Genomic DNA, 23,658 nt, shown 5'->3' with positions numbered 1-23,658 from the left:
CTAAGTGGATTTGATATGGTTTTCACTTGTTTGTCCTAAAATTATACTTACAACATATCCATCCTACTTTTTATGTGAACTCTTAAAGAATGCCACCAATCTATGGAAGTTAAGCATTGCTTGGTTGTCTATGTGTTTGTGTGTGTGTATGCGTGTATCTGAGTGTTCATGCTAAGTGGCAAGAGATATGTGTTATATATGATACATAGCCTCTTTGCCCTAAATGTAAATTCACAAAAAACTCATTGGATGCAGAATTACAGATTTCTTTCTATAAAGTTTTCATAAATTGTGACATAAAGAGTGGGAATCATGGTTCATATGCTTACTGCATATGTTAATGGGAACTGTGGTCTAGAGCACCTACGTTTCCATTGTAGACAGTGTTTTTAAACTTGGTGATTTCAGAGATGCGGCAGCTGCTGCAAATAATGCATTGTTCTGTACTAGATCTTTGCTTAGTGAAGGAAATAGAATCTGCCAGTACTACTTTTTCCATTTCGTTTGGACTCATGATGATCACATGTCAATTTTGTGGAGACAAACTTTTCCTACTCTCCTTAGATGCATTTTTTTTAATGGAGAAGTAAATGCTTACATCGTATTTCCTGTGTCCTTGTGCCAAGTGCCAATGGTAAACTATGTCCTTTCTATATCTGGAGCAGGCTTTTTGTTTTATTTAATTCTCAGAAGGCTGGGGTGTCCAGTTACATATTTATTAAAGAATAAAATTTCCAGGAGACTCGTTAGCTCAAAATGTCACATTCCTTTCTAACAACAACAACAAAAAGAGTACTCTCATTTCATGAGAAACATTTGTGGAAAATAGATTTGTCCACAGTAACAATTGAGCTTTGAGTTTTTAACATTCTCCATTTTCATAATTCTTAGTTTTGCATTGCGCATTGCTTCAGTTTTTATCTTACATGTATTTCCCTATTCCTTTACTTCCCTTAAGCACATTTTAGAGTTGTATTTTCTTATCCCCCATCATCCTTGTTTTCATAATTGATGTTTCATATTCATAAGGTAACTTAATTCTTGGACTTTTATACTTTCAAGTACATATTCAGACTTGGATATAAAGTTCCTTGTTGGACATATCCTATGGGCCCCTCAAAACAATATCTCCAACTTAACCATTTTCCCTCCAAAATTTGTTCCCTTCTCATGTTCTATCTTGGAAGAATGAAATCATTTTCCATGAAATTGCCCATCCAAAAATCTTAGAGTGTTTCCGAATATCTCCCTTTCCTTCACCTCTTCTTTTCCTATGCTTCTGCCTTTGTAAATCTATATCTGTTCCTGTGTCTCAATCACAACTGCCAGATACTCAGGTCATCATGTCTCATGTGCATCATTTGAGCAGCCTTCTAACTAGTCCTTCATTGAATCCTCTCTTACCGCTATTATTGATTGTTCTAAAATGCAAGTCTTGTCATATTACGTCCCTCTGAATTATTTTATGTCTTTTCCACTGTCTCCAAGATAAAAACATACTCACTGACTTCTGTAAGTGCTATTATGATCTCACCCCTGCTTACCTTTTCAATTTCCACCACTCCCCACTCTGTATCACATATTCCAGCTATTCTGTGTTTTCTTCATTTCCTAGAATATACATTAAGCTAGATCAGACCACAAAGGTTGGTTTGCATTCAAAGATTGACTAGAAGTCAAATTAGGTTTAAGGTTACTTTCACTTAGGCTTTCTACTAAATTAGAAAAAAAGCAGCACTAAGGACGTATAATATAAACATCTAAGTGAATGGATACAGCACTTCAGTGTCCCCCTAGTTCCTTAGGGAGGTGTGACCAAAATTCTACTGTCAATGTAGTATATATTCAGTGAGTAGTATGTCGGGTCATATACAGAAGCACAGTATTTTTTTTTTTCCATTAGGCAGGGTGAGGGGCCATGTTAATGTTCAAAGATCTACCTTCTACCATATAACAAAATTTTCCTGTATCTAAACATGAATGATTTTTTTTTGCCATGTCATTAGGTTTATAGCAGGTCTTACAATTATCTTTCATAGTGATGTTTTCTCTTGCCTCCTGGCTTTGTACCTATTGCTGCTTCTGTGTGCATAGTTCTAAGACTCATTTTTCTTGAATAACTCATAACCATTCTTTAAGACTCAGACAAGTGGTCATCTGTTCCAGAACATTTTCCTTCGTCATTTTCCTCACCAGCATCCTGTGCATCATTTTTTATAGTCCTCAGTGTACTGATTTTTAAATGGTGGTCTGTTTACTTGTCTACTAATAAATGTAAGCTCCGTCAGAGTAAGGACCAGGTCTTACTCATCTTCATATTTTTAATATCTAGCAAAAATTAACATGTCGTAATCACCTATATCTATATGAGGAAAAAAGGGAGGGAGAAGGGAAGGAATCTTTTAATGATCCAAAGATAAAGATAATAAACCATTTTGGGGGGGGGAGTGTGTGTGTTGTCATTTTTTGCCAAGTTGTTTTTGATCTTCAGTATTTAGTTGAATTTAAATAATCGTGATACATTAATGTCATTTTAAAGAAGGAACATCTGTTTTAAAGTGTTCAGCCATGTTTCTTTAAAAACATTAGAATTTCTGGTTTCCAATTTGTGTAACAATATAAACTTTAAATTATTGCTTTAAAATATGTGTCTTTGGGACACCTGGGTGGCTCAGTCATTTAAGCTCCTGTCTTCAGCTCAGGTCATGATCCCAGGGTCCTGGGATCGAGTCCCACATCGGGCTCCCTGTTCAGTGGAGAGCCTGCTTCTCCCTCTGCCTGCCACTCCCCCTACTTGTGCTCTCTCTGTCTCTCTGACGAATGAATAAAATCTTAAATAAAATGAAATATGTGTCTTCTATGGGAATGCTGTAGATTAGAGACCAAGAAGTATTGCAAAACTGTTGATTTTCCCCCCACTCCTGTAATAATATGTTTTAATATTTATTTTTATTACACGAGAGGCATGGGCCCTGACCCCGTGGAACTTACTTATTTACATCCTGTTAATGAAATGAATACAACCATTTAATCAAATCACTGTGACAGGGAACCAGAGAGTAGAGGTCAAACAGATAGGTCTTTTCCATGAAAATTAAATAGCTTTTTAATAGCTCTGTTGATATTTGAAAGTAAAGTAGTAAAATCTTTTGTGTTGGTAGACTGTTTCTAGAGCAGTAGTTCTCAACCTTGGCTACATTAATAGAATTACCTGTAAGCTTTAAAAAACACTCAAAACCAGGGGCACCTGGGTAGCTTGTTGGTTAAGCATCTGACTCTTGATTTCAGCTCAGATCATGATCTCAAAGTCATGGGATCAAGCCCCATGTTGGGTTCTGTGGTCTGCATGGTGGGGTCTGCTTGGCATTCTCTCTCTGCCCCTCTCCCTTCTCCCCGCTTGTGTTCTCTCTCTCTTTCTCTCTAAAATAAACAAATAAAATCTTTAAATAAATAACACCCAAAACCAATTCAATTAGAATGACAGGTGGGAATGTTAGGACCAGGCATCAGTGCATTTCAAGGCCAATTCTGAAGACCACCGGTCACCAGGTACTTGTATATCCTCATTTAGTTGAATTTGTTTAAATAATGATATATTAATGTCGTGTAAAGAAAGAATGTTTGCAATAGAAATCTATCTTAGGGCTTTCAGCCACTTTTTTTTTTTTTCCCCATCATTAGACTCTCCTGTTTCCAACATGTAGTAAATTTGAGAATATTGAGTCCAGTCTGATCTAAATTTAAAGCTTCTTCTCTTCCCAACTTGGACCATACAGGCATTGGTGATCCCATTGGAAAAAGGCATACTTCCTTAGCACTTACTATAAAAGTGGTAGATTCCCCAAATTCAGTATTTTTTTTAAAAAAGATTTTATTTATTTATTTTACAGAGAGAGAGACAGCCAGCGAGAGAGAGAACACAAGCAGGGGGAGTGGGAGAGGAAGAAGCAGGCTCCCAGCAGAGCAGGGAGCCCGATGCAGGGCTCGATCCCAGGACCTGGGATCACGCCCTGAGCTGAAGGCAGATACAACGACTGAGTCACCCAGGTGCCCCCCAAATTCAGTATTCTTATCCTAGGACATAAACCTGTGTACACAAGAATATACCTGGGTCCCTCTCTGGTGCCCCCATGGGACGTTGGCAGCTAGGAAACTAAAATGTAGCGTTCATCCTACTTGCTAACTGTGAATAATGAAGTCTTTTGTCCCTGACTCAGGCATATCATGTCTTCTGCCAACATCCATGAAACAGTGATAGGCTTTTTATTAGCTAAATTTTTAGCTTATAAGCAGGGTTAGATAAAGAAATTCCAGACCCAACAAAGAAGAAGCACATTTATTATTGGGCTCCCTATCTAGAGGTGTTCATAAGTGGATGGATAAATCTCTTGATGGGGATACTGCATAAACATAGCAAGAAATAAAGCCCCAGGCTAGTTTTCCTTGGACTTCTAATGTCATTACATAATAGCATGAATTTTGGGATGCCTGGGTGGTTCAGTCGGTTAAGCATCTGCGTTAGGCTCAGGTCATGATCTCAGGGTCCTGGGATCCAGCCCTACATGGGGCTCCTTGTTCAGTGGGGAGTCTGCTGGAGGATTCTCTGTTCCTCTCCCTCTGCCCCTCCCCCTGCTCATGCTCTTTTTCTCTGAAATAAATAAATAAAATCTTAAAAAAACACAATAGCATGAATTTTATTATTCCTTTTAGAAAACTTAGTAAATAGATTTAGACTTGTCTACAGAATACCAGAAGATTCTTACAGAGTTATACAATGAGAAGGATATTGTGCCCCTCCCAAGTTGAACCACTAGAAAATCCCTCCATAAACATGACCGCAATACATAAATGATCCAACTTCCATCCATTGTCTCTGTATATCCCTACTCTAATAAATCTTTATTCACTTTCAGATGAAGGGAAACTCAAAATTATTATGTCAAAAATGTAATCGATTCTAGACTTCATATCAAATCTCCTAACACCCTGGGGAATCAAGATTTGAATCTCTAATCTCTGCCTTGAGAACCCTCTTTCTGCCTTATTGTAAGTTAAGTATCTCTGACTTGTTTTATTGGAAATTCATGGACATAAGTTTCATTAGCATTAATGAGACTTTAATATCTAATGCGGAGGTAAGAACATAATATTTTTCTCTCATTGCTGAAAGCCTCTGATAATGTTTATCAGAATACTTTGAAAGTGTAGATTAAAATCTAGTCTGGCATTCTAAAAGAGTGATGATTCAGATTTGGATCACCTATGATACCTGGCCTTCACTGAGCATAAATAACGCTTTAACACTAGCATCCTGGTCATAACCTCACATGGTCTTTGTCTTTCTCTTTAGAAATGTTTTGTGTGTCGTGCACATTCATCCACTAGGTGGCAGTATGTACTCAAGAATGTATACTGTTTCTAGTCCCCTGTTCCTCCCCCGCCCCCAACTGAATTTAAGATGTCAAACTTTTTTATCTGGAAAACAGCCATTGTATCAAATCATAAGAAACAGTTTTGTCTGAATTCAAGCTCCTACCTAGAAGTGACTACAGAGATTTTAAAAATGTTAATACTTCCTGCCATGTACTCTCAACCACATTCCTCTCTTCCCAATACGTTCACACACACATCTGCAGAATAGATGATCCTTCATGGTCTTCTCATCCCTCACCATTTTAGAGTTTTTCATAACTTCCTCCTTAAACACACACATGGCCTTTCTAAATTCCCGTAACCTATTTTTCAACTCCAATACTCTTAGTATCCTAACTCTTATTTCTGTGGCTCTTGCCTGATAATGGACTTTTCCCTTTTTCCATATATACTTATTCAAAAAATCAAATAATAGAGTGTTAAGGGATTTTTACATATCATCAACTTTGACTACCTAATTTTTTTCCCACATGAGCATACTGAAGTCCCAATATAAAGTCAATAATGTTAGTGCTGGACCTGACACTAGAGATCATCTACTTAGAGATTCTACAGACACCAGTGTTGAGACCCAGAGGTCTGGTGACTTTCTTAGGGTCATCCCAGAGGTAATAATGTGGAGCTGTATCTTTATTCTCTTGATCCTCAGATCAGAGCTCTTTTCATCACAGAGCTTTGCCTCATTTAATCATTGATTTATACATTCAACTTATTCATCTATTTGTCAAAAAATATTTAAGTAGCTGCTCTGTTCCTGGCACCGTGCTAACGTTTGCAGGTACAAATTTGGAGAGTTACACCGCTTTAAAGAGGAAGCTAAAACTGAGTAAACTGCCACCAGGTGGCATAAGCCTTCAGATTGGCAAGGACATTTATAGGTAGTTTGTAGGTAACCGGTTTTCCTTCTTAGACCTTTTTTTCCAAACTCAGATGATGAGAACTGGTTTGAATGTGCATTCAGACTTATTTTCTGTTAAGGTGCTGCCAATCTGCCAGCCTCCCAGGCACAAGTCTTTGAGTTATTTTTCTGTTTCCTTTCATGTTTTACTCATTGACCCACTGCTTGTTCAAACTGGTTCCTTTCCTCACCTTTAGCCCCTTTATAAAAACCTGCAATTTAGCAACGTCAGGAAAACAACACCTTGGGCTAGTCTCAGCCTACTGCAAGCTCACTGCTACTTCTGAGGCCATGTTCCTACTGTTCTCGTCCCTGAAATTCCTTCCTTGTAAAATCATTGACTTACCAGTAATCAACAAACATTTGAATGGTTTTTATGATGATGCTGATATATGAGATGCCAAACTATGTACTCTATTTCCATACCCTTTCTACCCTTCTGAGAGTGAAGAAGATCCAGTTGGTAAAATGGGTATATGAACAAATAGATTGAAGGCAATTACCAGGCCTAGTGATGACCAAAGTATCAACCTTGCAGGGGTGGTCAAGAAAGAAATTGGCCCTTGAGTTAGGTCTGGAGGTAACTCAAATAGCTTAAATGGATACAGAGTCAAAGATGGTTTTATAGAGTGGGATGAAATGGCATGGTATTTCAAAGTCTGACAATTTTAGCATGGTTGGAAGGTATGATGTTTATAGGTAAATGGCCAGAGTTGATATTAAAAAGAAAGGTAGGTACCAGATTATGAGGGTCCTTGAATGACATGCAAGGAAGTTAGGACTTTATCCTTTAGGTATTAAAAGTCATTACAATATTTAGGAAGGGGGATGACACAAACAGATTTTCATTTTAGAAAGATCATCCCCAGTCGTATGTGGCATGGATTGGAAAAAGGTGAGACCAGATATAAAGGAACCAGTTAGGAAATGACCATAGAACCTGGGTGGGGAGGCTAAGGCCTGAACCAAGGTAAAACCTGTGCTGAAGGAGAGGCGGGGATGGATCTGAAAGCATCGGCAGGATTTGATAATATGATATTGTGATTTATAATAAGAAATATATATTTCATCTTTGTCCTCTTTTCTGGCAGACAGCTCCTAAAACCCATGGAATTTTCTAAGTGATGAGAACCAGAAATGTGTCTTTTGTTATGTTAATGAGGTGACTTTTGGAAAACTCCTGTGTCACCAAAGGATGGTGGCTGATTGCCAGGAGAAGGAGGAAATGATTAGAGGGTTGGAACTTTCAGTCCCACCCCCTGACCTCAGGGGAGGGGGGAAAGGCTAGGGGCTGGAGGTTGAATCAATCACCGATGGTCAATGACCAATGATTTAATCAATTGTGCTAGTAATGAAGCCTCCATAAAAACCCAAAAGGGTGGGAGAGAGCTTGCAGGTTGGTGAACACATGGAGATTTGGGAACAGTGGCACACTCAGACTATGGAAGCCCCCTGCCCTGTCCCCATACCTTGCCCTATGCATCTCTTCCATCTGGCTGTTCCTGAGTCACATCCTTTAATAATAAACCAGTAATCTACTAAGTAAAATGTTTCTCTGAGTTTTGTGAGCCATTCTAACAAATCAATCAAAGCTGACGAGGGAGTCATGCGACCCACCAATCTAGAGCTGATTGCACAACCTGGACTTGGGACTGGCATATAAAGTGGAGGGGATGAGGATGAGAATAGGAGGGGGGCTGAAGACATTCTTGTGAGACTGAGCCCTTAGCCTGTGGAATTGGACGCTATCTTCAGGTAGTGTCAGAACTGAATTGAGTTGTAGGACACCGAGCTAGCATCTGAGAATTGCTTGGTGGTGTGTGGGAAAATTTCTCCCCATACAAATTGGAATCAGTTTCAGAACCTTTAGGTGAAGAATATAATTTGAGAGTAGGGAGAAAATGCTAGGTAGCCACTAGGTTCCTGGCTTAGGTCACTGGGTGAATGGTGATATCATTAAATAAGATAGAGGACGCAGGAGGCCAGGCAGTTTTTAGGGGGTTGTGGTGGTGAATGTCCTGAGTTTACTTGAGGACATATTATCTGATTATTTGCACTAATCAACCTCATACATTATTAACATATAGGCTAGGATGAAAGATCTAGGTAAGGAAAAACTCCCTTATAAAAACATTCATCAATCAATCAATATGTCAGTCAAAAATATTTTTGTGCTTCTTTTATGTCTTCTAAGGAGTTAAGTGCAATGGGTATGTGGACCACACCTCCCAAATTGTCCACAATAGTTTCACTTTCCTACAGTATTACTTTCAATAAAGGCAATTCATTAAATATGTAATTAATGTGATTTAATTTTTTATCTTGTAAGACTTTTATCATAAATAAGTTCATAAATTATTAAAAGGTTTAAGGCATGAGTCCTGAAAATAAGAGATCTGTAGTCTAATCCAGAAAAACTCAACATCTCTTAACCATTTAGTGGTAAACTTTGGGTGTTATGAAGGTTCATGGAGCATCCAGAAAGTAGCTGTCAGTTTTGGAAGGAGGAATTAGAGAGGGCTACAGTAAGGTGAAACTGGAATTGTAGCAGTGCTCTAAAGAATGACCAATATCTGAAAAGTCAGGCAGTGGGTGAGGAGAGCAGCATTAGGAAAGACAGCAAGTTGGAAATGACCTCAATGAGATTGAGGACCATGGCCTATCTTGATTTGTCTTTTGACTCAGCCATAGAGAGTGGCTGATAGGTTGTATGACTCCTATTTCTGCTTTCCCATATTTACCTCCTCTTCATGATTCACTTAATTATTTTTCTGAGTTATAGTGAAGATTTCTAGTTGTATGGTTTCCATGATCTCTTTTTTCCATTTTCTTCCTGGTTTTTTTAAATTTGGATTTCATTCTGAATTTCTGCTTTTCTGACTTTCATCCTAAAAGTTCTGCTAAATTTTATATTCCTAATCACCTTAGTTTCTATTTTTGGTAACATTCCCATTTGCCTCTGAGGTCCACATGCAGCCTTTTGAGGCAAGGTAATTGAAATTCCCACTAGAATTAACTGTGTAATAATGAGATATTCTTCTAGCATATTTTCAAGAGCTGTGGACAAATAAACATGTGGCACTGAAAAATCCATCATGTGACAAGGATATGTATTAGTGCCTCCTGCACAGTAGACATTTGATAAATCTTTCCAAATGAATGGATTTTACATAATATCTTGTTAATAAAAAAAGACTACATCTTTTCTGGTGTACACTTTGCACAGCACTTTTTACTATCAGAATAAGAAATACAGTAGGAGACTCAAGGAATAAGCAACAAGGCCGTGGTTCTTCTGGATATGATTTCCTCTGTCTTCTCCTTCAGTCAAATCAAGCTGACTTCTATGATCTGGATAGAGGTGAAGATCAGGGAACTGGTGTATCAACCCCCTTCTATCCATTGGGCCCTAGCCCAGGGATCTGTGTGAAGTATATCAAAACACTAGTCCAAATGGCTGATGTCCACTTCAGCTATTTGTTCACAAATAGGAGTTCTGAAAGCTTTGAAAACAATTTGTTTTGAAACTTTGTGAGCATTCCTTTTATAATTTGTTTATACTGTTTAGTGAACAAGCTACTGATGTCTCTGCTAGAGCAAAATTAAAATTCAACTAGGCTCACTTTGATGGTTGGTCATAAATTCCAGGTTAGCAAAGTCCACATTAATGAGATTTTATTATCTATCTAAATATGTATATGTATATATGTATATGTGAATTAAGAATGATAGCAATTTGAAACTGGAAGGGAACATAAAGTAGAATTCTGTTTAAAGCTCACATTTTACAGAGGAAGAGATTTGTGACTGGTAAATTGTTCTTTTTTCTTGTACTCAAGAGACTAGTTCTATATTTAAACACAATCCATAAATAGCCTCTTTACGGATATAATTCGCTACGATTCCATGACTCTCTGAGGAGCAGGTTACACGTTATGTAATGCTCTTATTTTTATTAGCTATGTCTTATCATCTCCTATAAGTCTATAGGCACTTTGAAGGTAGAAATTTTGTTTTATTTATCTTTGCATTTTCCATCATACCTGTTTCAGTACATCCCACATCTGATACTGTATTAAGCATGAAGCCATCTGCAGGCAGCCATGATCCTGCACTGAAATTAAGGAAACAGGCATTAAGGTGGTAGGTCTCCTGTGGGCTTAGCACATTTCTTTTGCTTCAGAACATCTGATAGTTTCCCTGGAGAGCTTTGTTCGCTATTCAGAGATCTGCAGTCTACATTCTTCACCTGATAGTTATAAAGCTGTGTCCCTAATGCTCAGGCCTTCCCATCCCATTTTTTCCCCACCCTAAAACCAACATCAGCATTGGACTGGACTGGATTTGCCATTCTCTGGTTTGGACACAAATTGGAATTGCTACCACTGCACAGGACCCTGTTCCTTGTGCCTCTCAGCTCATCCTCCTTCATCCTGGCATGCTGAGTTTAACTTGGGCATCCTGCTGTAATCCCACTCTGAGAGCTAAAGCTATTGCTTGCCTATCACTGATACATAAAAGAAATCAGTGTTGAACAATTTGAAAGAATGAATTTTGTCATTAATTATGCAGTTGACATATTTATTGAGTACCTAATATATACCATACTACATGCTGTTCAGGTGTTAGAGATACAACAAGGAACAAGACTAAATCCCTGCCCTCCATGGAGTTTACATTCTAGTCTAGAAGGAACATGATAAGCAAATAAGTGAATAGATATATAAAGTCGCTGCTAAAAAGTAAGTGCTGTGAAGAAACATAAAGCAGGGAAAGAGAATAGAAAATGACATCATTAATCAAAATCACTAACATGAAGGAAATGCAAATCAAAACCACAATGAGACATCACCTCATGCTTGTTAGAATGGCTATTATCAAAAAGACAAGAGATAACAAGTGTTCACAAGGATGTGGAAAAAGGGAGCCTTGTGCACTGTTGGTGGGAATGTAAATTGGTGCAGCCACTGTAGAGAACAGTGTAGAGGTTCCTCAAAAAATTAAAAATAAACTTTTAAACCAAATAAACCAAAGCTAAGTGACTGAAGCCATGAGTGAGATGCCAGTGACCATGGAGCCCTAAGGACAGTCTCAGCCAAACTGCTTCCATTGAGTGAAAATAGGCTTTGTGATGGGCTGAGAAGTGGGCATGGTGGCTGGGGTGCTCTTCCACACCTTTTCCTGTCTCAGGATCTGAATGTGGGATCGGAACCTGATGTGTGTCACCGGGAAAACCATGATGCAGAGTGGTGACACCTTTGGCGCATTGATGGCCATCAGGATGGGCATCTGATGCTAATGAGGGCAGTGATGGCCCATTACAGCTGCCCCTTCCCATCAGTGCCAGCTCATGTACTGTAATAAAGCAAAAAAAAAACAGAGCCACCATATGATCTAGCAATTCTACTTCTGGGTATTTATCTGAAGAAACCAAAAATATTTATTTGTAAAGATAAATGTACCCGTATGTTCATTGCAGCGTTATTTGTGATAGCCAAGATGTGGAAACAACCTAAGTGTCTGTCAATGTATGATTGGGTAAAGAGGATCCACACATACAGTGGAATATTAGCCATAAAAAGAAGGAAATCCTGCCATTTGCATTGACATGGTTGGACCTCAGGGGCATTATGCTGAGTGAAATAAGTCAGATAGAGAAAGACAAATACCATATGATCTCACTTATATGTGGAATCTAAAAAAATACAACTCCCCCTCCCCCCCGAAAAAACAAGCTCAGCGATACGGAGAACATATCAGCGATTGCCAGAGGTGGGGGAGTGGCAAATGAATGAAGATAGTCAAAAGGTACAAACTTCTTGTTATAAAATAAGTAAGTCCTGAGGATTTAAAGTGCATTATGGTGACTATAGTTAGTAACACTATATTATATATTTGAAAGTTGCTAAGAGAATAGATTTTAAAAGTAATTCAAAAAAAAAAATGAGGGGGGGGCGCCTGGGTGGCTCAGTCATTAAGCGTCTGCCATCAGCTCAGGTCATGATCCCAGGGTCCTGGGATCAAGCCCTGCATTGGGCTCCCTGCTCAGCGGGAAGCCTGCTTCTCCCTCTCCCACTCCCCCTGCTTGTGTTTCTTCTCTCACTGTGTCTCTCTCTGTCAAATAAATAAAATCTTTAAAAAACAAAATGAGGGAGTACTATTTTAGGAAGAATGGTCAGGGAAGCCCTGGACTAGAGACAATTTGGAATCATCTGTGTATAGGTTGTACTGAAAGCCATCCATTCATAGGATGGATGAGTGAGATCATGTAGAGAATAAATGTGCTTAGTGAAGAAATGTCTGAGGACTCAGCCTTGGGGCATTCCAGCATTATAGGTGAGGAACTGAGGATGATTCAGGAAAGAAGATCAAGAAGGACTAGCTACTGAGGTAGAAGGACAGGCCAGCAGGAGAGTGTAGTGTTCTGGAAGTCGAATTGAGAGAGTATTTCTAAAAAGAGGCCAGTCAGCTTAGACCAAGAATTGACTTTTGAATTTGGCAATTAGAAGCTAATTGGCGATCAAGGAAGTAACAGTTTTGTTGAAATGGAGGGGCCCCTGATAGGAGTCGGCTCAAGAGAGAATGAGAGAAGAAGAAATGGAGGGTGAATGTGCATAGTGCCTTTACAGTACATTGCTACAAAAGGAAGCAGAAAATGGGCAGTATCTAGAGAGAGCTGTGACCAAGAAAAGCTTTGATTTTTCTAAAATGGGAGAAATAAAACACCGTTTTTGTCAGCAGAGAACAAAGATGCAGCAGAGAGAGAACTGGTGATGCAAGAGAGAGGGATTATATAGGCAAGAGGCTGTGAGATTCAGTGAGCGTGCAGAACACATTTCTTCCAGTAAAAACAACTTTCAGCCAGAGACTTAGGGCATTGCGAAAGAAGGCAAACAGGCAATGGTAAATTAATCATTTTGGCAAGTGTGCATTTCATTTCTGCTCTGTTTTTCTTTCTCATTGTTAAATTAAGTGAATAAGTGAAGTTATACTGATAGCGAATATGCAAGTGAAATTATACTGATAGTAAGAGTGTTGATACACATAATTTTAGACAGTGACCCGTCAGTGAGGTCAGTGGTATCTTAGTGAATTATTTGTAGTCTCTAATCCTAGAATAACTTGAAATGTACACTCTTCAGTGTATGGTAAATAATCTAACACATTATTATAATTATACCCACGTCATTAAAACAATAGCAACTTCCTTTTTGTAGCATGTCTGCTAATGGGTCTTTAGTTTTCTTGAGGAAAGCCTCAGAGAAAACCCAAATGGGAAATGTATGACCCTATGAACAGAAAATATTTCCTATTTGGGTTTTTCTCTTTATAGTACTTCGGTTCTAAGTTCTCAGGCATAAATAGGGGTAGAAACTGACCTAAAGTCCAACGTACTTTTTACCTCCCCCCCATAAAGTATTCTATAGGATGAGAAATTCAAACGAAATAAATAAGAAACAAGATTTTCAGGACATCAGTTGTGATCAGAAAGAGGGAGTACCCTCAGTGAATATAAAACCTTAATGACAGGTGTGATGAATTTCTGTTAATGTAAAACTAAGACTTTTAGATCTAAAGAATGACAGTAAAGATCATCTATTCCAACCACTTTATTTTACAGATGAATAAACTCAGTGACCAGTGATTAAATAACTTGCATGAAGACGCCGGCTGTGTTGGGTGAGTTTTAAAATTAATGAAGAGAAAACTAGGATAGTAATAATAATAATAATAATAATAATAATAATGATAACATTTATTGAGTGCTTTCATATACCAGGCACCACGCTGAGTACTTTACAGTCAAAACCTCAGTGAAAATTTACAGCAAGTGTATGAACTGGAAAGTAAGAGATTTCTTAACCGAACTGCTACTTAATTGACTTACCAAGTTCACTACTTATAGCTCTATTACCTTCTCTTTAAAAACCTGACTGATGCAGGTAGTGTGATGAATACTTTAGGCTGGTTAAGTTTTTTTCAAAAATTTCTTTACATTTATCTAATCTGTAATCTGCAGGCACAATCTACATTGGTATCAGTATCACCTGAGAATTTGTTAAAAATGCCGATTATCAAACTACGCCCAGACTCCAAGTCTTGATACCAAGAGTCTTTCATCCTCCTTGGATTAGTAGCTACTCAAGGCATACTTATCTTAGAGTGAAAGGCAGGAGTTCACTAGATCAAGCGCAATTGTGCAAGCACAGTTCAAACCTCTGCTCGTGTCATGTTCACTAACATCCTGTTAGTCAAAGCAAAGTAAATGGCCAAGCCTAAATTTAAGGAGTAAGAAAATATACTTTCATTAAGGAGAGGGATGAGGGTGAATATTTAATAAACAAGGATCTAATCTACCATCTGAATTTAGAACTGGTATTGTTTACAAAAATAGTGTTTAGTATGTTGTTATCAAAAACAGTGCAAATAGTTGACTCAATAAAATTTAACAAATATTTATTGAATGCCTTTTATTTGTTGGTGTGTGTTAGGTATTCAAGATATAGAGATGGATGAGACAGTCCCTGCCCTCAAGAAACTCAGAGACTGGGGTGCTTGGGTGGCTCAGTTGGTTAAGTGTCTGGCTCTTGATTTTGGCTCAGGTCATGATTGAGCCCTATGTTGGACTCTGCTCAGAACAGCATCTTCTTGAAGTCCTCTCCCTCTGCTCCTCCCCTCACTCACATGTGCGTGTGTGCTCTTTCTCTCTCAAATAAATAAAATAAACCTTAAAAAAAAATAAAGAAGCTCAGAGACTGACCTATAAGCAAATCAAAATTTCATGTAATGAATGCAGCAAAAGCATTTACAGCTCTCTAGGGTTGGTGTTATTATTTTCATTTTATACATAAGAAGCTGAGACTAAGAAGGATTAAATGATTTGTACAATATTACATAATAGACAAAACTGAAATCCCACCCCTTTTTAGGGCAGAGGATTAAAAACCTAAACTTCCTGTCATTCCACATATCCTTCCTCAGAAAATAAACACTAAAGTGATTCAGTCTAATACTTCACTTGATGCTGAATCCTTGTATCCTTAAGGCAGCAAAAAACCAACATCTCAGTGAACTGAACACCATGATAATAGATGCAGAATGGATTACATATGCTTTCTGCTGCTTTGTAAATCTTCCCTTTTTACTATTTGACTTAGATTCCCCATCAAACTCACCTTTATAATATTTAAATCATAAGTCAGATTTGCATACCTATCCTCAGCTAATAGAGATCTGAGATGCTTGAGGGTACTTTGAACAGTTTTAAAAATATCTGACTCACAGGCCATGGTCTTTTAGTGGATCGAACTTTTGTTAATATAAACTATTTTGATGATAAAGGGAAAACTGAATGGACCATTGGGGCTTCCATTCCTGAGAAGTAAAAAGGATTATGGGCAGTAAAAGGTATCTTGAGGATTGAAAGTTATGTATAATTATGACTTTCAGCCCTGTTAGCCACCATGAAGCTATTACTATAATGTTCTATATCAATATTTAATAGTGTGCAATAACAGTTTCAATATGAAATGGTTCTTCATATTTGTTCAGAAGAATATCCATGAGCTAATGTTTGCAGAACATGCACCATAATCCTATTAAGGCAAATTATAGGTACCGTGTTATTGTCCCCATGTTAAAAAAAAGAGAAACCAGCACTCCACTAGGGTAAAGTAAGAAGTCATTGGAAGAGTCCAATATAGCACACGAGTCCAGTGACTACTAGCCTGGACAGTTAGACTTTTGGCTCTTGGAACAAAACTTTGGGGAATGTTAAGGGCACAAAAATAAACCCAACCACTAAGACTTAATTTTATGTGGCCTGTCAGAAACTAATGAGCACATTTAATGCTTGGGTAAGAATCAGGATAATTATGAATATTAAAAAGGATAAGGAAACTTGATGAATCAGAAGAATTTTTCTGTGCCGTCATTTACACTGGAGGATGTTTGTGTTCTGTTCATTTCTTGCAGTGAGTTTCATGTTGGTTATTTAGGGTCTGGGTTTTGGTTCACTGCAGTTATAGTTAATGTAATACTAGCTGCCAACATTTTATTACTTCAATTTTCCCTCTTCTTTCCCAAGTCCCAAGCTTGTCAGCACTAGAGGGATCCCTTCCATGATGCTTAGTACTGAAAGTCTGTCTCAGTACTGAGAGTTTCTTATACAAACAGAAGTGCAGTCAAAGCTGCAGACATTGTTTCCCCTTCTTGATGACTGAGTATCGGAGCTGAGTTGGGCCTGTTCTTCAGGGAGTTCCCAACTATTTAATCTGTTAGAAAATATGCCTGGTTATGATCTCCATCTTTTTGTACTGTTTGAGGGCTGATTTGTGACCTTGATCTATTGATGCCTGATCTATTCTAGAGAATGTTCCATGTGCACTCATAAAGAATGTGTGTTCTGCTGCTTTAGAATGAAATGCTCTGAATATATCTCTTAAGTCCATCTGGTCCAGTATGTCATTCAAAGCTATCATTTCCTTGTTAATCTTCTGCTTAGATGATCTGTCCATTGCTGTGAGTGGAATGTTAAAGTCCCTTACTATTATTGTATTATTATCAATGAGTTTCTTTAAATTTGTTATTAATTGATTTATATATTTGGCTGCTCCCAAGTTGGGGACATAAATATTTATAATTGTTAGATCTTCTTGTTGGATAGACCCTTTGTTATGATATAGTGCCCTTCTTCATCTCTTATTATAGTCTTCGGTTTAAATTCTAGTTTGTCTGAATTAGTATGGCAAGTATGGCTACTCCAGCTTTCTTTTGATGTCTATTAACATGATAGATGGTTCTCCATGCCCTCACTTTCCATCTATCTTTGGGTCTAAAATGAGTTTCTTGGAAGTAGCATATCGATGGGTCTTGGTTTTTTTATCCATTCTGATACCCTATGTCTTTTGACTGGAGCATTTAGTCCATTTACATTCAGAGTAATTATTGATAGATATTAATTTAGTGCCATTGTATTACCTGTAAAGTTGCTGTTCTGATAGATTGTTGGTTCCTTTCACTTTCAATGGACCTCTGATAGAATCTGGAAAATAGTGACAAGAAAAAAAATATACATCTCTCTTAACTTCAGGTCTAGATACTCAAAGAATTTTTTATTTACAGTGGGCAAATATCTTTGGAGAGTTTTAAGAGCTATTCCCACCTGTGTACATTTGAAATAGAAATGAGGTTTCAGGTTGCTTGTATCTCCCGGAGAGAATATTTGTTTACACAAAAGGGAGGTAAGGTGATGGCACAAGATTTTGGAATGACTTGTCCATGAACATATGTGAGAGGCTGCTGGTATAAAAAACAAGACCCATTAGAAATCAATATATTTTCTTTTTGTTATTTTTCTTTTTCATCTTATTTTTAAAAAGATAAGTGGCCCTCTTTATTTCGTTGAGAAGGTAAACATTCTCTCATCTTGGGATAAATTATTGGGAAAAGGGTAAATGAAAGAGAACAATTTGAGATGGGAACTCTTTAGCCTATCTTCATGCCAATAATTGATATTACTTCGTGTCAGTGCTTGAGATTTTCCTCAGCCTGCTTGCAAGGGCTGGAATTTATCAATTCAGGCATTTCCATGACAGCAATTTGATATGTCTTCATCTGAATTTCACATAGTTGCTTCTAGCTCGAAGGTAATTTTTCTGGCTCTATATAAATTTTTAAAAAAGGTTAAAATGGCAAAAGTTTCCAAGATCATTTCTACCTTTTTTTAGTCTTTTTTTTTTTTTTGGTAAGACTACACTGCTTCAATAGTTGCCCAATTAAATGATTATATCCTTGATTATCCCCATGATTTGCAGGATTATGGTTTTAAAAATTAAATCCTACAGACAGCTTATGTAATTTGCCCTACCATCTTTTAGAAATTAGATCCTTTTTAAAAAAAAAAAATCCTGCCATTTTTCTCTCCCATAGAGATTGAATTACTTGTGTACCCTTTTTGTTTTAAGCCAGACTATTCAATTTCTTTCAGGCCATCGATTCAATCATTATATTCTCTATTATAAGTATGACTCAGCTAAATTTATTATTATGAATTTTTGAAAAAAAATCTCTTTTATTTTGAGAATTGGTTTGGTATGCAGTGCCTTTCTTTCCTGTGAGGAAGCCTTATTGTTGTTATGTTGTTTCCCAATTTATTTGGACATCTCTAAATGTAACTTAATTGTTTTATGGTAGTTGGACTTCTCTTTCCTTTGGACTGACATTTATTCTGTGCCTTTCTCTTTCTGTACTTTTATCTACTCATGATTCAGATGGTATTGCTCATCTATCTTTAGAAATCAAGCAGTTTTCAGGTGTGATTCACATTTCTTTTGTCCTGTAATAGGGAAAGCAGAAATTATTATTAAGTGAAGTGTATACAAATGAAAACTAGAGGTTGAGATGAATGAGCTGTTTTTCAAAGTGCCTTCAGAATGTCAGTATCAGGGCCAGAAAGCAACTTCTCTCTGATTTCAGATCCTAGATTTGTTTATTGGCTCTGTTGTCTCTCTTCATTGACCAGTCTCTGAAACAGAACAATGAGTGAGAAACAAAAGGAAGCTAGTTTAGATCTTCCAGGTCAGATTTGCCCCTAGGAATTCTATGTCTTTACTTAAGTGGTTGAAGGTTCATTGGTACTCTGAAGGAAAGGCATTAGAATTTTTCATCACTCATCCATTAAATCAATATGCATTACTGTTTATTATGCCAGGTACTGTGGATATGCAAAGATAAATACAAATAACAGCTTCCACCTATTGAGCAAACTCTTTACTAGGAACTTTTCATATCCTCTTTCTAATCCTGACAACCATCTTTCAAGAGAGGAATTGTTATCCCCATTTTACAGATGTGTAAACTGAGACTCAGAGAGATGAAGTGACTGGTCCAAAGTTACACACCTAGTAAATGGCTGAATTGAGATTTTAACTCACATCTGACTCCATACTCATTCCCTTTCTCTTATATCATATATCGTGCTCATTAACTCCCCCTTCCATGAATAGGACTTTGTCTCTACCTTTAAAAGATTTATAAGCACATAAAAGGTCATGTATTGGGGGGTTCTATTTATATGAAATGTGCAGCATAGGCAAATCTACAGAGACAAAAAGGGCTGGAGTAAGGGGCTGCAGAGTGACAGCTAATGGTACAGGATTTATTTTTGCAGTAATGCAAATGTTCTAAAATTATTTGTGGTGATGGTTGCACAACTCTGTGACTATACTAAAAATCATTCAATTGCGTACTTCAAATGGGTGAATTGTATGATATGTGAATAAATCTCAATAACGCTGTTATTTTTTATAAGGTTAACAATATAGTAAAGAAGACAGATCTATAAACAGCTAAGATGATACTGGGAAATGTGAAACAGATATGAACAATGCATTCTGGAAACTCAGGGGAAGGTGCAATTATTAGGTCCAGGGGGGCTGGAAGATGGCTTTATGAAATAAACACATTGGAGCTGAATATGAGAGCAAAATTAGAGTATTATAGGCAGTGGAGACTAGAGGCTGAGAAGGTGGCATGGGCAAAGTCAGAGGCAGGTGCAAGAACTAGGTTTTTCTGGGAGAGTGGCAAATCATCGCAAGTCATTGAGTTGGAAGTTGGTGAATGGTGAGTGGGGAATACAGAAAGAAAAGAGGTTGGAAAGGGATCTCTTTGGAGGGTCTTGAATGCCATATTGAGGAGGTAAGCTTTATTCTGTACATCATAATCTTTTTCATGGTGGGAAAGAGTAATTTTTTTTAAATTTTAATTTTCACCTTATTGGGGCACCTGGGTGGCTCTGTCAGTTGAACGTCCAACCCTATTTTTTGGCTTAGGTCATGATCTCAGGGTGATGAGATTGAGCCCTGAATCAGGCTCCACGCTGGGTATGCAGCCTGCTTCAGATTCTCTCTCTCCCTCTCCCTTTTCTCCTCCCCCCTGCTCATGTGCGCGCTCTCTCTCTTTCTCTCTCTCTCTCAAAAAAATGTTTAAAAATTTTTTTCAGCTTTTTGAGGTATAATTGACAACATTGCATGTATTTATAGTGTACAAAGTGATGATTTGACATAAATATACTATGTGAAATGATTACCACACATCCATCGCCTCACATAGAGTTACCATTTTTTATTTGTGTGTGGCAAGTATGCTGAAGGTCTATTCTCTTAGCAAATTTCAAGTGCATAAGGCAGTATTATTAACTATAGGCACTGTGCTGTACTTAGATACCCAGACTTATTTATCTCATACCTGAAGGCTTGTACCCTTTGACCAGCATTTCCCCCACCATTTCCTCTACCTCCAAATCCCTGGTAACCCACCACTCTAGAAAGAGTATATTTTAAAACTGGATCTGAGTTGACATTTTTCTATTTTAGAGTTCTACTTTCAGCAAATCAGTACCATATATTAAACTAAATTAATGTTGCAAATTTGAATTTTCCTAATTTTGTTTTAATATTTACATTATATAAGTATAAATTTCTTTCGGTTTTATAGCTGTAAAACTGTTTAAAGTGTAAAGAATTTATACCTAGCCCCACTCTGTACTAGGGGACACTACTCTGTGTCCTATTCTGCAGTGCTGAGAATCTGTACCCAAAGCACCAGAGGTACTTAGAGTTTTTGTAGAGTAACAAATAAGACTATCATAGTTTGTTAATAGAAACAGAAGAGGAGGAAAATCTGACCTGTTAAATGAAAATTTAGATAGTTGAACCATTTGATTCAGTACTAGTAGTACTGGCATGTACTAGGAGCAGTATTAGGCATGATCTTAATGTAGGATGGAACCTTTTGGATGGATGGATATAGATTTTATTTGATGACTTCAAACTTTTTTTTAGAAGTAATATTGCTCTAGTCACTGCTACGGGTAGCATAGGGAATGAATGGTTAAATATCCAGCAACTTTCCCCTCTTGTCTATTCACTAGATTTAATATTTTGACAGACTCATTTGACAAAAACAGACTGGCCGATCATTTAACTCTTGTACAAAAAGAAAGAAAGGAAGAAAGGAAGGAAGGGAGAGAAAGGGGAGGGAGAGAGGGAGGAAGGAAAGAATGGAAGGAAAAAGAAGAGCTTCCTAATATTTTACCTAACAGGCATTGGGAAGTAGTAATCCTTTTTCCTTTCTTTATTTCAATGAGACAACAATGGTTGTGACCTTAATGCAAGCTCAGGGTCTATTTTCTGGTCAAAAATATATAGGAACTTTAAAAATAAAAAAAAAAACCAAGTTTCCCCCCCATCTCCTTCTATATTTCAACTCTGAAAATTGTTGTATCATGATGCCTTTCACAGTAATGCAAAAAACAATGTTAGTATATTTTGTCAAAAGAGACCTTGTTAAAATTTGAAAATTTCTAGATAACTATATTTTTGATTCTTTAAAACTTAAAAATTAAAGCATTAAAAAATTCGAAAGTTTGTATGTTCCTTATTGTTAACATTTAAATGAAAAAGTCATCACAAATTCAGTAAAGAGGTAGGTAAAAGAATAGGAGGGAGAGGTATTTTATAATTATTCAATTTTTACCAAAAAAAATAAGTTTGTTATCCATACTCATTTCACTTGTTCCTCTTTTATTTTTATTGGTATATTTGACTCCCTTTTTGCCACTTTTTACCTTCCTCATTTTCTTTCTGCCTTTCTCCTTTATTGCTTCCTTTCTCTCTCTCTCTTTTTTGCCTCCTCCTCACTCCCTTTTCTCCCTTTCCCCACTTAATGGACCATTCTTGGGACTAAAGGGAAATTTTTAAGGGTAATTTAGAACAAATTTAGTGTATTGAGAATGATTTAATATTATTTATTGTTCACTTAAAATGTGATGAGTTTAACTTTTTTATATTTATATATATATATTTATATATAATTTATATATAAATATATATATAAAATGAGAAGTATAGATAGTAGAACTAATTGGAAATAGCTAATAATTTCATTAGTGAGTAACTTAAAAGAGATAAAAACATGTGGGATTGTGGATAGGTTTGGAGGAATGTTCTCAAAATCTATGGAGCTAGATATTTTTTGTTAAAAATAAATTTATTTTGGAAAAGCTAATTTATGGCAGTGGAAAAGTCCAAGTCAAGATAATCAATAGTTTTGTTTGATAATAGTGAAAATTAGTGTTATGGAGAAAGTATGTCAAGATAGCAATCTCCCATGTAACCATTTCCTGCTTTCTGTATTACATCAATAAAGAGCAGAATTGATAAAAAATATACCAGCCACTAATAAGATACTCGAATTTTTAACGTCTTGTGAGAAATATCTCTATTTAATTTCTTTCCCACTGTTGGGGGACCTGTGAGGACCTATGACTGGAAAACGGGCTCTGTGAGGATACTGATTTTCTGGTTTAGCCAGAATATCCCTACACCACCTATCTAAATAAATTAGGTGGCTTTTTCAGGCTTCAAATCTAGTGGAATTTAATCATTTTAGGAAGAGAGCGTCAGTTCTGGGGAAGCTGCTAGTTGGAGTTTCTGGTCCTCACTGTAGTGACTTCCTTCAAAGAGCTTCAGCTTCATTTGGTTTCCTTCCATTAAGTGACTCTCTCATGTGTTCTCATTCTAAATTCCCAGAAAGGAACTCAGTCTGGGTCTCACCCATCTTTGCTTCAACTTGCTTAGTTAATGGAGAAGAGGTAATGTGGTACAAATAGAGCAGAAGGGGGTAAGGGTGAACGGTCAATCACAAGGAAGGGGAGGGGCTTAGCAGATATCCTGAAATGCGTCTACTTCACGATTGGAGTTTTCAATCATCCACTAATTAGAGACAGGGCATTGGTGATTTACGCAAGAGTCTATCCAAATTTAAAGGAGTCACAATAATTGAGTGCCTAGGAGAACTGGAATTTGAGCGAGGTAGGAGCTATATGCCTAAATATGGTCTGCAGTTGTAGACCAGAAACAGCCTAACACTGCTTAAGTAAGGAGTGAATGGTGGAGGTTCCACTTCTGGCAGGATGACTTGAGGATTTTCCAGAATTCATGAAGGCCACAAATCCTCAGATTTAGGAAACATGATGGGTCCCATGCCAAAAAACATAGTAGACAACGTTATAGTGAGACCACAGAAGACCAAGATAAAGAGATTTTTAAAAGCAACTAGGGACAAAAAATTAAAATATGTAAATCAGTTACAAAAGGTAACTCTTAAAAAGCTCTATGCGTTTGGAATTTTAACTATGAATTCAGTTTCTTTAAAAGATAGAGTTGGGGTAATCTAAGCTAGCTAATTCTTAGGTGAGCTTTGGTTATTTGTGTGCTTCAAGGAATTTTTTCATTTCATCCAAGTTGAGAATTTTTTGGCATAAA

General features: G+C 37.2%; 1 protein-coding gene and 1 pseudogene across 5 annotated transcripts in view; both read left to right on the top strand.

Annotated features, from left to right (window-relative positions):
* Positions 1 to 23,658, top strand: part of LACC1 (laccase domain containing 1) — a 186,093-nt gene that overhangs the window by 12,933 nt on the left and 149,502 nt on the right. For 4 of the 5 annotated variants that reach the window (XR_005832791.1, XR_005832792.1, XR_005832793.1 and 1 more), the window contains exon 7: positions 13,953 to 14,011. The gene's annotated coding sequence lies outside the window, so the exon portion shown is untranslated. Of the gene's footprint in view, positions 1 to 13,952; positions 14,012 to 23,658 lie in introns of those variants that run through there. The other variant, XR_005832786.1, reaches the window with a different exon arrangement.
* On the top strand, positions 11,391 to 11,624 carry LOC103677570 (annotated as a pseudogene).

Source organism: Ursus maritimus, unplaced genomic scaffold (assembly GCF_017311325.1).
Source record: "Ursus maritimus isolate PB19 unplaced genomic scaffold, ASM1731132v1 scaffold_10, whole genome shotgun sequence".
NCBI classification, from domain to species: Eukaryota; Metazoa; Chordata; class Mammalia; order Carnivora; family Ursidae; genus Ursus; species Ursus maritimus.
The sequence above is the reverse complement of the archived record's forward strand: the minus strand, read 5'-3'. Positions and strand labels throughout refer to the sequence as shown.